Consider the following 15435-nt stretch of genomic DNA (forward strand, 5'->3'; position numbering starts at 1 on the left):
AACCGGGAAGCAAGAGCTAGGGAGAGTGGAGGACAGCTATGCCGCACTCCACAGTTCCAACGACCGTCACGGGCGGTAAGAAGGAACTGAGGGGGCGCTGGGTCGGCTGGGGTATATATATCCAGCGCCATGAAGGCGCCGCTCCAGGGGGCTCCACAGCCGACCTACCGGGTGTTGCTAGCGTAAAAATTCTCTGACGATTGTGCACACGGCATGCACACACCTAATTGGAATCGATATGAGCAAGCACTCGAAGAAGAATATCCAATATCAGAACATCATAGAGGAATGTGATCAACTCTGCCTGCAGAGAGGTTATGAGCTTATTTGAAAAGGCCCCAAGCAAAGTCCGAGCTATCCCATACACCAGAATGCAGAATGATATCCACCTGGAAATGGTTTGCACAGAGACTGCTTGGTCCTTCATGAAATCTGCATCAGAAATAAAAAGTCAAGGTGATGAATGAAATGGCTTAGTTCTTTCCAAATAAAATGCCAAGCTTCATTTCACAACCAAAGAACTAAGATGCTGTTCATCTGTGGTCAAGTGAGGTTTGGGAAAAAAAATACAGATAAGTATATTGCTGGATTGGAGATGAAATTGTGACACCACTTTAAACAAAAACTTAGAATGTGGCCCCAAGACCACCTTGTCTTAAAAAAAAAAAAAAAAAAAAAAATAGGTATACGGAAGCCATTAGGGCCTACAACTCACAAACTCACCTCACAGCAATTATCACAAGAAACACTGTCTTTTGGCATTTGAGAAACCAAGAACAAGTTGCCTAGGGCTCATATGGAGGACCCATGAGGACAGCCAGCCCAGTACTAAGGCCCCACAAAGGAATCACTCTCTTCACCAGTGGGAAAGAGACAAATGATCCCTCTCAGAAATCTCACTACTACGGAGTCCAATAAAACTGATTTCTCCTGGACCAGAGGATGAAACACCAAAACTGCTGCCAAGTGCACCCATAGTGAACTGAGAGACAGACCAGAGGACTGAAGGTGTAACAGATGCTCCAAAATGTCCTGCATGCAGACATGCATCAGTCAAATTCCCCAAACTAGGGACCAAATTGAAAAATACTTCCACTTAGCCAAATAAGTAGCCCTAGTAAAGGACTTTCTGCTATTACCTGTCAAGCAGTTTTGGAACAGCACTCCTCTTCCTTAACTAACCACACAGCATCCATGCTGTGAGATACAGACTGATCAGCACTGGATGTGAAATCTGACCATGACATTGAGTCAGTAGGTCAGGGTAAAAAGGAAAAGGAATGGGAAGACAAACCAAAACACAGAGGAGGTTGAAGAACCAACATTGTCTTGGCCAAGCTGGTGCAATGAGAATCAGTCTGGCATGATCCAGCCACTAGCGTATCTAGTGGGATGCAGGGAAAGCAGCTGCTTCCCCTCAGCAAATTTTCCAAAAGCGGTGCCTTTGGCCAGAGGAGCGAGGGGGGGTGCAGGCTGGCCACCCGCAGCACGGCCGGCATCCATGGAGGGGGCGACGTGTGTGCGTGCGCGGCCAGAGGAGCGAGGGGGCAGGGCATGCGGCCCGAAGCCGCGGCTGGAGGGGGCGGGGGGGGGGAGGCACAGGCTGGCTGCCCGCAGCATGTCCGGCAGCCATGGGGGGGCGGCGGACGGGTGGCCAGAAGAGCGGGGGGGCGCAGGCTGGCAGTCGGCAGCCACGTCCAGAGGAGCGAGGGGGGGGGGGGCGGGGGGGTGGCTCGGCAGGGCCGGAGGAGCCATGGGAGGGGAGGGCCGGAGGAGCCAGCCAAGGGGGGGAGCCTTTTTTATGTTTGCTCCCCTGCCTCTTAGGAGCTGGCTATGCCACTGGATCCAGCATCATCTTGAGGAAGACGAGAGGAATCAGTAGGATTGGGGGAAGGTACATCAGTGTCGACCATCGATTCAGATGATATGCATCGATTAAGGAGCCCTGACTGAGACCTCCTCGCAAACAAAATCGATGGCACTTCTTGTTGTCCTTTGTTGCAAACGGGTCAATAGCAGGAACGTCCCATTCCCTGAAGATGAACCACAGCACACTGCTTTTCAGACACCACTCATGATTCTGGGAGAAATTCCTGGTGAGATGATCAGCCAAGTAATTCTGGGCTCCTCATAAATGAGCAACTAAGGGAATGATGCTCTCCTTGATGCAGAACTGGCAGAACATTATTGCCTCCTGGCAAAGCTAGTTGGAGCAGGCTCCTCCCTAACTTCTTCACATAATACATTACAGTGGTGTTGTCAGTAAGTATGTTAACCATTGTGTTCTTGATCTGCGCTCAAAATGCTCTGCATGCATAATAAAGAGATTGATATGAAGATAAGCTTCATGCTCTTCCCACAAACCTTGAAACTTCAATGTCCTCAGATGGTCTTCTCACCCTATTGGGGAAACATTGGTATCTAAGTTCCTGGTCTTAAGAGAATGAGCAAAAGGAACACCTTTGAAAACATTGACCTGATCCCTTCACCACATTAAGGACTCCAGGATGAACAATGGTATTCACACTAAACTGTCCAATAACTGACAAATTGGGGGGATATACCAATCTCAACCAGCTCTGAAGAGGACAAAGGTGCAATTTTGAATGCTTGACCTCATAGTGAATGTGATCATATGACCTAACAGTTTCAGGTAAACCTGGATCGTGGTTGAAGGGTCAAAGTGGAGAGACAGACTCAGGTGACAAATCATCTCAAAACGTTCATATGGCAGAAACACCCTCCAAGTCTTAGAATCTACAAGGGCCCCAATGAACTTGATTTTTGAGTTGGTATTAATGTTGACATTTCCTTGTTTAAAGTCAGACCCAGAAGATCAAAGGGACTTAGTGTATATTGGGCGTGCAGGAGGACTTGTTCTCTGGACTTACCCCTCACTAAGGAATCATTCAGGTATGGAAAGACATCAATTCCTCTTTTCTGAGGTATGCTGCTACTACAGTCATGCACTTGGCCAAAAAGCGTGGAGCTGAAGACATGCCAAAGGGAAGCATGATGTATCGGTAGTGTAAAGCCACCATGACAAATCTCAGGAATCTCCTGTAGCTTGGAAAAAAAATCACAATATAGAAGTAAGCACCCTGCAGATCCCGGGCAGCAAAGCAGGAAGAATAGCAGCCGGGGTAGCCATGTGGAATCTCATGTACTTGATATACTTGTTGAGACAGCAGAGATCGAGAATAGGTCTCATTCCTACATTAGACTTGGGGAACAGGCAGTACTATAAGTAGAAACCCTTTCCCTGATGCAGCAGGAGGACCTCCTCTATAGCTCCCAAAGCACACAGAATCTGGACCTGCTGAAGGAGCAGTGGCTTATGAGAGGGGTGCCTGAAAAGGGACCAGGTAGTTCGGTGGGAAGAAAGTATGCACAGGAATTGTATGGAATAAGCTGATCTCACAGTGCTTAGGACCCATTTGTCTGTGGTTACTCTATCCAAAGCACTGTAAAAGCAAGACAGCTGGTCCATGAACTGAGGAGATACAGTCAGGGAGGTCACAACTGGAATGCTGCAAGTCAAAATGGCTGATTGCTCAATGCTGGTGAAGGACAGGCTGTTTGTCTAAAATTGGACCCGGAAGACCTCTACCTCTGTGACTTGTGTCCTTTCAGGGAGAAGTTCTTGCTGCCTAACAGGGAAGGATGACTGCCGGAAAAACTGCTGCAATAATATTGCTGCTGTTGCTACTGACCTCTATAATAATGCCTTTGTGGCTGGGGTAAAAACCCCCAATGGATGTAACATGTAACAATAGCATGGAAGTCTTTTTAAAAATGTAGAGTCTTGTCACTCTTCTGAGGAAATAAAAACTGACCATCAAAAGGTAAGTCCTCTATGCTCTCCTGAATGTCAGGAGCTACACCAGAATTCGGTAACCACAGGGCCCTTCTCATAGTCACAGCTGATGCCACAATTCTGGAAGAAGCATTTGCCTCCTCCAGAGCCTATGGTAACAATATTTTGGCCTACCAGATGGCCCTCCAAAATAAATACCTTAAACTCTACCCTGGAGGATTCTGGCAACTTATCTGTGAATATAGACATAAGGTCCGAATTGACAAAGTCATATTTAGGTAACAGTGCCCTGATGATTTTCAGTGTGCATCTGTAATAGCGAAGTCAAATTTTTCTCCCCATCAAGTGCAGCCTCTTAGACTCTTTGTCCTTAGGCTTCGACTTGTATCTCCCATGCCTTGATCTGTTATTTAGTGCTGTTACAACAAGAGAGTTAGGGGGTGGCTGGGAATAGAACCACTCGAACTTATGCATAGGAATATAATACCATTTCTCGGTACACTTTGCTATAGGTGGTAATGAAGCTGGGGTATTCCACAAGGACTCTGCATACTCTAAGAGAGTTTCATTCATTGGGCGAGCCGCTCTCTCTGGAACTGAGGACTCGAGAATATCCATATGCATATTCTACTGCACAAGCTTGGCTTGAACGTCCAAGGCAGAAGACGACTCCAGTATCATGGAATCATCCAGTGCAGAGGACAACGAAGGAAGCAGGGCAAATGGAGGCTCCTGCAGAATTACTTGTCCCTGTAAAAGAGGTTCAGGCTGAACCGGTTCAGGAATGACCTCAATCTGTGTCTGCAACATACGTGGTTTAAGTAGAAAAACTGCAGACAGGTCTGGCAACCTTGCCCTGACCTGAGCCAAAGACTGAGAGCTTGCAGACTAGGGAAGCCACTGAGGATAGGGATATGGCATTGGTGGCCACTAGATGATGGGCTGAGAGCCACAGGAACAGTGCCAATATCGGTACTGATGGTGATTCGAGGGGGGTATTGAGGATCTCTGACAGTGTCACCTTGAAGGTGACGGAATGGAGGAAGACGTCCTCAAACTCAAGCTCAATGAGCTCTGGAAATTGTCCAGTGGTAGCGAAGGAGCCACCTCCAATGAAGCAAACAAACGACCAGCCTCATCCAAAAGACAATACGACAATGGTATCTGTACGGAGGAGCAGTCAACACCCTAAGCACTGAAAGAGGCACTGCACTTCCAGTTGGCACTGAAGCCAGGCTGGTACCAATCCTCAAGTCTGCAGTGAAAGTATCGTCAGTGCCGAAGACAGTATCTTTGTCAATGGACTCCTCAATACCAAAAGGGAAGCTGACCTGCACTCTGAACCTTAGACGATGTGAGAGATGACGCTGGCAACAAAGACAGCTCTGAGATCAGTCCAGGCACAGCCGAAGGTACAGTAGAAGCCACAGCTGCTGATGTGTCTTGAATTAATGGAGTCAGGAAGGGAAAAACAGATCAGGTCTGATGTCACCTGGTACAGTATTGGCATTGAGGCAGCCTGTGCCGATGCCAATGTCATCAGTACCAGACTCAACTGATGCCTTATGGCTAATACCGGAATTGACAGTATGGTGTCCAACTGATCTCTATGCAGCACCTGGGAGTGGTTAGATAGCCCAGCTTCATCCCACATACCCAAGGACTCACGGTGCTGGTCAATGCTCTTAGAAGATGAGGAGAAATCTCTCTGAGCCTTGGAATGTCCTTCGTCCCGCCATATGAGACCTCTTCCTCAGAGGACCCAAGGAAGGAGAACTATCTCTCATCCTCCTAGGAGAAATATCCAACCTTGGGTCTGGAACAATATCCCATGTCAGCTGCAAAGGTCTCTGTGGGACCAGACAATCTGCAGAGGTCCCCAGTACTGAAATGGGTCTCATGGCCTGCTCCAAAAGGTGCTGCTTGAGCTGCAAATCCCTCATCACCTGCATTCTCTTTTTAAACGACTTGTAGATGGAGTACCTTTTCTTAACGTGCCCTTCTCCCAAGCACAATAAGCACTGAGCGTGGGGGCCACTATTAGGGATAGCCACCCCATGACAAGTAGTGTTTAAAACCTGGCAAGGGCATCCCAGCAAACTAAAAGTTATTGCTTACCACTAACAAACACCTACGGTTACTACTAAACTGACTATGCTAATGAACAAACTAAGTAACTATATACAACAACTCCAGAAACACTGGACAGAAAAAGGTGTGATTCAAGCCTTAGGCAGTGAGAAGAAACTGAGGGGACGCAAGGTGGTGCTGTCCTTAAATACTCCTGGGAGGGGCTAGGGTGCGAGCGTCAGAGGGTGCAAGCGTCACCCCTATTAGTACTACTAGGAAAAGTTCTCCAGCTTCGGTGTGCTTGGCAAGCGCACACCTGAATGGAACATGCATCTGCAAGCACACAAAGAAGAATGTAAAATTGTGTCCATGTCATCAACATTTAAGAACATAAGAACGGCCATGCTGGGTCAGACCAGAAGTTCATCTAGCCCAGTATCCTGTCTTCTGACAGTGGACAATGCCAGGTGCCCCAGAGGGAATGAACAGAATAGGTAATCATCAACTGATCCATTTCTTGTTGCCCATTCCCAGCTTCTGGCAAACAGAGGCTAGGGACACCATCCCTGCCCATCCTGATGGACTTATCCTCCATGAATGTATCTATTCTTTTTTGAACCCTGTTTATCATTTGTCCTTTATAAACAGACAATTATGAAAGCCTATGGATCTCAAGTAACCTTTGGGACTCTCTTTCAGTCCATTTTAACCTTTCTTCCAGTGGAAAGGTAAAGGTGGAAAGAGCAGGCTCACTTTCAGAAAGAAAGTATGTAGTATAAATACTTGAAAATTAACACTTCTGTGAGAATTTGCTGGAAAAAAAAAGAATTCAATAGATATTCACTTTTCTCAGATACAGACACGTTATTTCTTTGGAAAATATAAGAAGGAACAAAAAAACCTTATAGTTACCCATCACTTGGGGAACAAAGCGGACAGCACCCTTTGATTCTGTGAAAGTTGGATTCCCTGGCCTGGAGGGCTAGAGATGTTGGTAATGATGTAAGTGAGAAAACTCCTTAGGCAATGAATGTAACTTACTAACATTAATTTTTAGTCACTAGAAAATGTGTTGTTTTGTTTGTAACCATAACAGTCTCTTGCTTAGTATCACTTGGAGGCAGCAAACTTAATTTCTGTAAGGACCCAGTGAGAGGGACTGGACATTACAGAGATGTTGCTGGGGAACTCAGGAACTGGGGTTCACTGACAGTTGCCTGCAAGGCAAGATTCAAACTGGCAGAGTTTTGAGGAGTTTGCTGGTGAAGCAGACAGATTGTGTGGCAGGAAACTGACATACAGTCTAATCTTCAATAAAACTCACTGAGGCAGAGAGGTAATAGTGGTTTACGGTTCTGGGCTGCCCTGAGGAGAGTCACAATAAGTAACTTCACACACAAATAATGTCATTCAATTTAATGGAACTACTCAAGTACATAAAGTTATTTATGTTTGTAAGTGTTAGCAAGATCAGGGCCCTTCTGAGTGAATACCTAAAGATTTGAGAATAATTTGGATTATTTGGCAATGTTTCCCATGAAAAAATTTATGGTTCTTAATAAAAGAACCTAAATTATAAATAATTTTTTTTTTAAAATTAATGGAGATATCCTATTTTCTAGAACTGGAAGGGTCATTGAGTTCAGCCCCGTGCCTTCACTAGCAGGACCAAGTACTGATTTTGCCCCAGATCTTTAAGTGGCCCTCTCAAGGATTGAACTCACAACCCTAGGTTTAACAGACCAATACTCAAACCACTGAGCTATCCCTCCCCCCCCACCTAGATTTTAGCTGATCCCTTCTGAGTTAAGGGGCCAGCTTTCCTTCCCTGCTCTTGCCCAGGCTGCAAGCATAAGAACTGAAAAACTCATAGCTGGGGACCAGACCAGTTCACCGGTATGTTAGTTTATCTCAAAACAGGTTTTAGTCTTATAAGAATGTATTTAGTGTTTAGATGCTAGGAAATGCTTGCAAATTGCTACATGTATTAATCTCACTTGTTATGTCTGTATTCCACACTATACGAAAATATGTAAGTTTTGCTTTATAACTTTGAAAATGAACTTGTGAACTGAGGTTTGGGAATTGTTGTACCACCACCCCTATGCAGAAGGACTATCAAAATAAGATCGGGCATCAAGGAAAATCACAATACAAAGGATTGGTTAATGGCCCTATCACATCTGGGAAATACTATGGGCAGGAACCTCATCCTGTGGGCTTGGAAGCTGAATGAAGGATATAAAACCAAGTCAGAGGAAAATGTTCTATCTTCTTGGCTGTTTGAGCTCTGACAGGGTCAGAGACTCTAAACTGAGGATGAGTTCCCCTGGGTCCACCCTGAAAGACACTTTGAATTGACTACAATTACACTACAACTCTGTCACTCTTAGGATTTAGATGACTTGTTTTAACATGTAAACAACTCTCTTATTTCTTTTGCCTAATTAATAAACCTTGAGAAAATTTATTACAGGATTGGCTACAGGCATTATTTTTGGTGTAAGATCTAGGGTACCAACTGACCTGGGGTAAGTGACTGGCCTCTTAGGACTAGAAACAACCTCAGAGTGGTGTGATTTTTGGTGTAAGTGACCATTTATCAGTAAGTCCAGTTTGTCTAGGGGGTAAGATAGGAGAGGCTAAGGCAGTGTTTCTCAAACTGGGGTCGCCGCTTGTGTAGGGAAAGGCCCTGGCAGGCCAGGCCAGGCCCGTTTGTTTACCTGACGCATCCGCAGGTCCGGCCAATCGCAGTTCCCACTGGCCATGGTTCGCCGCTGCAGGCCAATGGGGGCTGCTGGAAGGGACAGCTAGTAAGTCCCTCGGCCCGCGCCACTTCCAGCAGCTCCCATTGGCCTGGAGCAGCAAACCGCGGCCAGTGGGAGCTGCGATCGGCCGGATCTGCGCACGGGGCAGGTAAACAAACCAGCCCGGCCCGCCAGGGGCTTTTCCTACACAAGCGGCGACCCCAGTTTGAGAAACACTGGTCTAAGGGGACTGTGACTCCATGGTAAGACTGTTACAGGGATGCAGGAGTTCACATTTGTTACTGGCTTGGTGAAATCTAATTATAGAACCACCACCAGTTTGGAGTGTCTGGCTTGTTTTTGACAACCTGCCCTAAGGTAGGCACTCATGGTCATGAGCCACTCCTGGTGTGACAGCTTAGTTAACTGAAACTTGCAGGCCACTCTCACTACACTTTTACCATGTAAGCAAACTGTTCCATTCTGACACATTAACACCAGATTAGCATCAGTACTGCTGACAAATCTTCTGGCTGCACTATAGCAGTGTCTGTTTATACTGCATTCAGTAGTCAACTAAAAACAAAGTAAAAAGAGCCTTATTAAAGGCTATGTTAAACAATGGAGAGAGGATTTAAAAAAAGAATTCTGCTGACAAAGTCCTGTTATTGATCAGGAGTCCAGTGCCAAGTTTCATCTTATTCAACTGCCATGTCACATCCCCAGCTTTCAGAGAGGCAGAGGAAAGGGAAAGAACCTTTGTCTGGATATTATAGACTCAGGATCTGAATAACAATGGAAGACAAATATATTGGAGAAGCTCAGGAGGTTTGTTTAAAAGTGTTTGTTTTCAACCTTTCATTGAAATTGTTGTGTTCAACATTATCTCAATTACTGTACACCTTTATGATAGAAACAAACACCAGAAAATGTCACTTCATTGGGTCCTCCTCTTCTTCTTCCAGTTTTATAATTAGAAAACAATGTTTTTATTGATTTACTTAAACAACATGGAATGAAATCAGTTTTAACACACAGATGGCATATGTGCATAGATATATCTAAGTAGAATATGTCGGGACAATATATAGCTATTTCATAGCTGCATCTAATATACCACAAAATTTGAATTCGTATATTATAATTATACAAATCTGAATTATTTCAGGATTTTTTTTTAATTCACAAAGTAATTTTGAAAAGGGTGCAATGTCTGAGTGCTTAAGAGTGAAGACCATTATTTCTCTATAGTGTATATGGATAGGTAGATTATATCAACGAATGGGCCAATGTTTTATTGACTGTCTTTTGCTATTTTCCTTAAATTAGGAGAAAATGGTGCATACATAACCTAAATAACTAAAAAATGTTAAACCCGCATGGCACAACTGTTAAAATTGCCATAAAGCTTTGACCAGCAGCAGTGAAAGCATATCCATACATAAGATTTTAAATGACCCTGTTAAATTGTTTATTTGTTATAAAACACAATGTAGGGACAAAAACAACTAGAATGCAAAATAGAAAGAAAACATCTTTTGGAAAATTGCACAAATCTGGAAGAGGTGTATGTGAAGTATAGGAAATAGTACAGTAGATTTTCAAAGGATCCTATGGATTTGGACTCTGAACTCCTTTAAAAATCCAATCCTTAAAAGATGTTTTGCAAATCCCGACACAGATTTCTATTGTAACTAGCAAGTATTTTCAGTTAGTACCAACTGTGCTTGGATTCAAACCAGCAATATCGCTGTGAAAGGCTCAATATTACATTAGCAAATGCCAAACCATCTATTTATACTCCACCCACAGTAGTAGAAATTACAATTAAGATTTTCAAAAGAGTGTGATAGCTGAGAATGTGAATAAAATTAAATTATGTTTGTTTTTTCCCCATTTCTGAAGTCATGTTTAATTCACTTTTGATATAAAAAAGTCACATTAACTTACAGATATTTTAGATGTTCAAGGTCTTCAAATGCCCCACTAGGTATTCTTTTAATCTGATTGTTGTTTAGAAGCCTAAAAAAAAAATGAAAACAGTATGTTTCTTAATTCATAAATCATTAAAACAATTTTCAACTGAAAAGAACCCAGAATGCCAGGCTGTCTGACTGAAAATTTACACAAGCCAAGCATCAAAAACTAGATTAAACAAAAATAAACTAATGGAACATCAGGAATTGCTACCAGAAATACACTGATGAATTTGTGCTCTCTGTTTTAAATCCAAACGTGCTTAAATATTTCCTTACAAAATCATGTGCTTAAGTGCTCTGCTGCATTGAGGTGAAAGTGAAATCCTTAAAAAACAGAGAGAAATTAAACAAAAACACATAAAACCTAAATAATCTGGCTTCATGCAGGTACTGAGAATGGTGAGAAGGGGGAAAAAAATCTCTTCCCCAAATGCTACTCTAGATTATGGGCTGGAAGAGGAGATGCTGCCCCTCTGAGATGCCTACATTGAGCTTTTCCAGCCAATTTCTAGAGTATTCCACATAGTTTCAAAAACGCAGTGGTGGAGAAGCATTTGAACAACTTGCCTATAACTGGCTGGTCTAGAGAATCCGATGTTACACATCCTTAGAGTTTAAAAAACATAACACAATTATGAAAAACTGTTAATATGTAGTGTGACAAAGTTCCTCCTCTATCTTGGTGGGTCCTGCACTTATTGGCAGATTTTCTTGCCTCAGAGATTCACCATGTGGGTTGGGGAACAGTCCAGAGACCTTCCCCTCTGGAAGAACCCACAGTCCAGGTCAATTAGGAGGTTTGGGGGGAACCCAGGCCCTCCCTCTACTCCGGGTTCCACCCCGGGGCCCTGTGGACTGCAGCTGTCTACAGTGCCTCCTGTAACAGCTGCATGACAGCTATAACTCCCTGGGCTACTCCCCCATGGCCTCCTCCAAACACCTTCCTTATTCTCACCACAGGACCTTCCTCCTGGTGTCTGATAACGCTTGTGCTCCTCAGTCCTCCAGCAGCACACCCTCTCAGCTCCTTGCACCTCCTGCTCCCAGCTCCCACACTCGCACCACAAACTGAAGTGAGCTCCTTTTTAAAACCCAGGTGCCCTGCCTTAATTGATTCTAGAAGCTTCTTCTTAATTGGCTCCAGGTGTCCTAATTAGCCTGCCTGCCTTAACTGGTTCTAGCAGGTTCCTGATTACTCTAGTACAGCCCCTGCTCTGGTCACTCAGGGAACAGAAAACTACTCATCCAGTGACCAGTATATTTGCCCTCTACCAGATCCCTGTACCCCACTGGTCTGGGTCTGTCACAGTAGTTATATATTTTTCATATCTTTCATAATAAGTGTAATAAACTTTAATAAAATATTGGGGCTGTCAATGTGTTTTCTGAAGCCTCTAAAGTTTTAACGAAGTGTCCAACATATTTGAAAACAAACAAAACAAAAAACAAAGACACATGTATATTCATTCACAATTCGGCCAAATCTTGCTAGCCACACTCGGTGAATAGTCACATTGACTTTTTAACTAGGATTAGCAGAATTTGGCACATAATCTAAGAAAAATCATTTGACTGAAAGTGGGGAAAAGTGTTTTCGGGGAGCAAGAGAAATAACTTACAGTGTGTTCAGGTTTTTAAGCCGTCTAAATGCTCCAGGCTGAATTTCTTTAATTCTATTAAACCGTAGATCTCTGTGGGGTAAAAAACAAAAACACATCAGTATGAAGAACATTACTGTGGGTCACCATTTTGGCAAAGGCTCCTCGCCTTTGTGCATAATTCATAGCTCAAGACCAAACAGGGGGAGGGTGGGTGAAACTCATTTAAAATGAGGGCTGAACAAAAATGGGTGCAGTCAGACAATGTGGTCTGTGAAGGGCGGTATCCAAGCTAGGTTATTAAGCCTTTGAATAGTAGCCATTAATTATGAAGGGTCTTCGCTTCCTCAGAGGACCATCTCCTAGTGGGTGGAAACTCTACAGTCTTTCTTTGGGTATGTCTACACTTCGAGCTGGAAGATGTAAATTCCAGCTCCAATTGTGATCGAGCTAGTATAGGTAGTCTCCTTGAACTGGAATTTAAATATTCCAGCTTGAAGTGTAGATTTATCTTTTGTCTTCAGAAACCGTTTGGGAAAAATGAGGAAAGAATGGGGGAGGGAAGATAATAAGGAAGGATAATAAGGAGGACAAAAGAAGAGTTGGTATAAGGACAGCCAGAGAGGCTGCCAGTCTGGCCAACAAGGGGATTGCTTTCAAGAGACATAAGCTATTCACATCTTATTTTTCACGCAACAACAAAGAGGAAAATTACTTATCTAGTGTAGCTTATGAAAAGTGTAAATCTAACTACATTAAACAAACTGTTTTTGTTTTAATCCCATTTTCTCTGTTTTTAATAAATGTTGTTTTATTCAAATTATTGCAGTATGGGTAATATAAAGAGAATATCAAAGAGAAAAGAACCATGCTAGTTTTAAAGACAAATGCTGACGGTAAAGCATTTCTGGAGCCTACATCTTGCCATTCAGTCTCACACAAGAGCATGGACAGAAGAGTCTACTCCCAATAAACTCTGTTGCCATCAAGCTTCAGCATGCAAACACAAAGGGAAAGACTAAGAAGGAGATGAGAATTTGTGGTGGTGTAGGTCACACTATTGTTTTACTGTTCTTACAATTAATAGCTTCAATCCACCTATAAAAAGATATGATATAAATACATACATCACAATCATCTCACTCCTTGAATCAAAACAATCATCTCAGGTGAAAAATACATATAATATTTTAATTATTTTAGATACCAAATCCCAGAGCTAGGTCTTAAACTAATCAGGGAAAAATCACAGAATAGAAAAACCACATTCTGCTGACTGCTACACCCATCCTATTCCATTGACTGAGATTGTACATAATTGAAGGCATAGTTTAGCCCAAAGTCTTTTCCAAAGGGTATGCGTAAGCCAGGGGTGGGCAAACTACAGCCCGTGGGCTGAACCCAGCCCACCAGACATTTTAATCCAGCCCTCGAGTTCCCTCTGGGGAGTGGGGTCTGGGGCTTGCCCCATTCTGGCACTCCAGTGGGGAGCAGGGTTGGAGGCCACTCCACGCGGCTCCCGGAAGCAGCGGCATGGCCCCCCTCCAGCTCCTATGCATAGGGGCAGCCAGGACGCTCCGCTCTGCACGCTGCTCCCGCCCTAAGCACCACCCACACATCTCTCATTGGCTGGGAACCACAGCCAATGGGAGCTGCAGGGGCGGTGCCTGCGGATGGGACAGTGCGCAGAGTTGCCTGGCCGCACCTCCACATAGGAGCTGGAGAAGGGATATGCCGCTGCTTTTGGGAGCCGCTTGAGGTAAGCACTGCCCAGAGCCTGCACCACCTCATCCTCCCATGCCCCAAACCCCTGCCCCAGCCCTGATCCCCCTCCCACTCGCCAAACCCCTCGATCCCACCCCGGAGCACTCTCCTGCACCCCAAACCCCTCAACCCCATCCCCATCCCAGAGCCCGCATCCCCAGCTGGAGTCCTCACTGCCCCCCAGTGCCCCACCCCCTGCCCCAGCCCAGAGCCCCCTCCCGCATCCTGAACTTCTCATTTCTGGATCCACCCCGGATCCCGCACCCCCAACCAGAGCCCTCACCCCCTCCTGCACCGCAACCCCAATGTTGTGAGCATTCATGGCCCACCATACAATTTCTATTCCCAGATGTGGCCCTCGGGCCAAAAAGTTTGCCCACCCCGGCTTAAACCCCTATTTTTTATGAACCAAATCCTTAAATGCTTACTCAGTTTCTACTCAGCAGACATCCCATAGTAAGGTAGAATGAGTTGTGCTTCTCTGTTTTAGGGAGCAGCCTACTTTGTTTCTGTTTGGGTTGCTGTGTGTTATGTTTCTGGTTTCCAAGAAATAAAGTAGTGTCACATTGCAAACTTCCAGAAAGAGTATTTTATGTTTTTATCTAATGTATCTGTTTGTATCTGTTTATATGCCAGGAACATAACATAAAATGTTATCTTTATCTCAAAACATTCCACACAGACACATTCTAGTTAAATTGCATGTGCATATAACAGCTGCCATTTTCACCAGGAATTGAACTAGGGATCTCTAGAGCTAAAGGCACAAGCTCTGATAAAAGGAAGCTCATCCTGAATGTCTGAGACCCACAGCAGTTTGAATCCCAGAACAAATTCCCACTAACATCAGACACTCCAAGGATTTAACCAGGGACCTCCAAAGGTAAAAAGCATGAGCTGTTACAGCTTGTGCTAAACAGCCAAGATTCCTTAGCTACAGCTTTAACAGATTCATATCCTCTGTGGACTGGCACAGAAAGAGACTTGTGAAATACACTCACCAGCATGTTAAAATCATAGAGTATCACGGTTCGAAGGGACCTCAGGAGGTCATCTAGTTCAACCCCCTGCTCAAAGCAGGACAAAGCCCCAATGATTTTTTTGCCCTCGATCCCTAAATGGCCCCCTTAAGGATTAAACTCACAACCCTGGGTTTAGCAGGCCAATGCTCAAACCACTGAGCTATCCCTCCCCCACACAATAATTATACATACAATAATTCCATTTTTATTTTTATTTTTTGCAAAATATATCATTTCATTGTAATTTAGGTAAAAATTACACCATACTTCCAATGCTTTTAATTTTGAGTAAAATTTAAAAAGTGCCTAAGTCCTATTGCCAATGGGATTTAGGCTCCTGGGCCTCTTTATCCCTTTAAAAGAAGCACCTGTGACCAAAGTCAACATTTGCCCAAAACAAGCACAATCATCGTGATCTATATTTAGAACGGGAAATTA

At 44.2% G+C, this 15435-nt stretch overlaps 1 protein-coding gene across 1 annotated transcript in view; it reads right to left on the reverse strand.

Moving 5' to 3' along the window:
- PXDN (peroxidasin) overlaps positions 1 to 12299 on the reverse strand; it is a 102769-nt gene extending 90470 nt beyond the window's left edge. The window contains exons 1-2 of the mRNA XM_034766414.1: positions 12233 to 12299; positions 10585 to 10656 (exon numbers count right to left, since the gene is read on the reverse strand). The gene's annotated coding sequence lies outside the window, so the exon portion shown is untranslated. The remainder of the gene's footprint in view (positions 1 to 10584; positions 10657 to 12232) is intronic.
- Positions 12300 to 15435: the final 3136 nt, after the last annotated feature.

This window comes from Trachemys scripta, chromosome 3 (genome assembly GCF_013100865.1).
Source record: "Trachemys scripta elegans isolate TJP31775 chromosome 3, CAS_Tse_1.0, whole genome shotgun sequence".
NCBI lineage: Eukaryota > Metazoa > Chordata > Testudines > Emydidae > Trachemys > Trachemys scripta.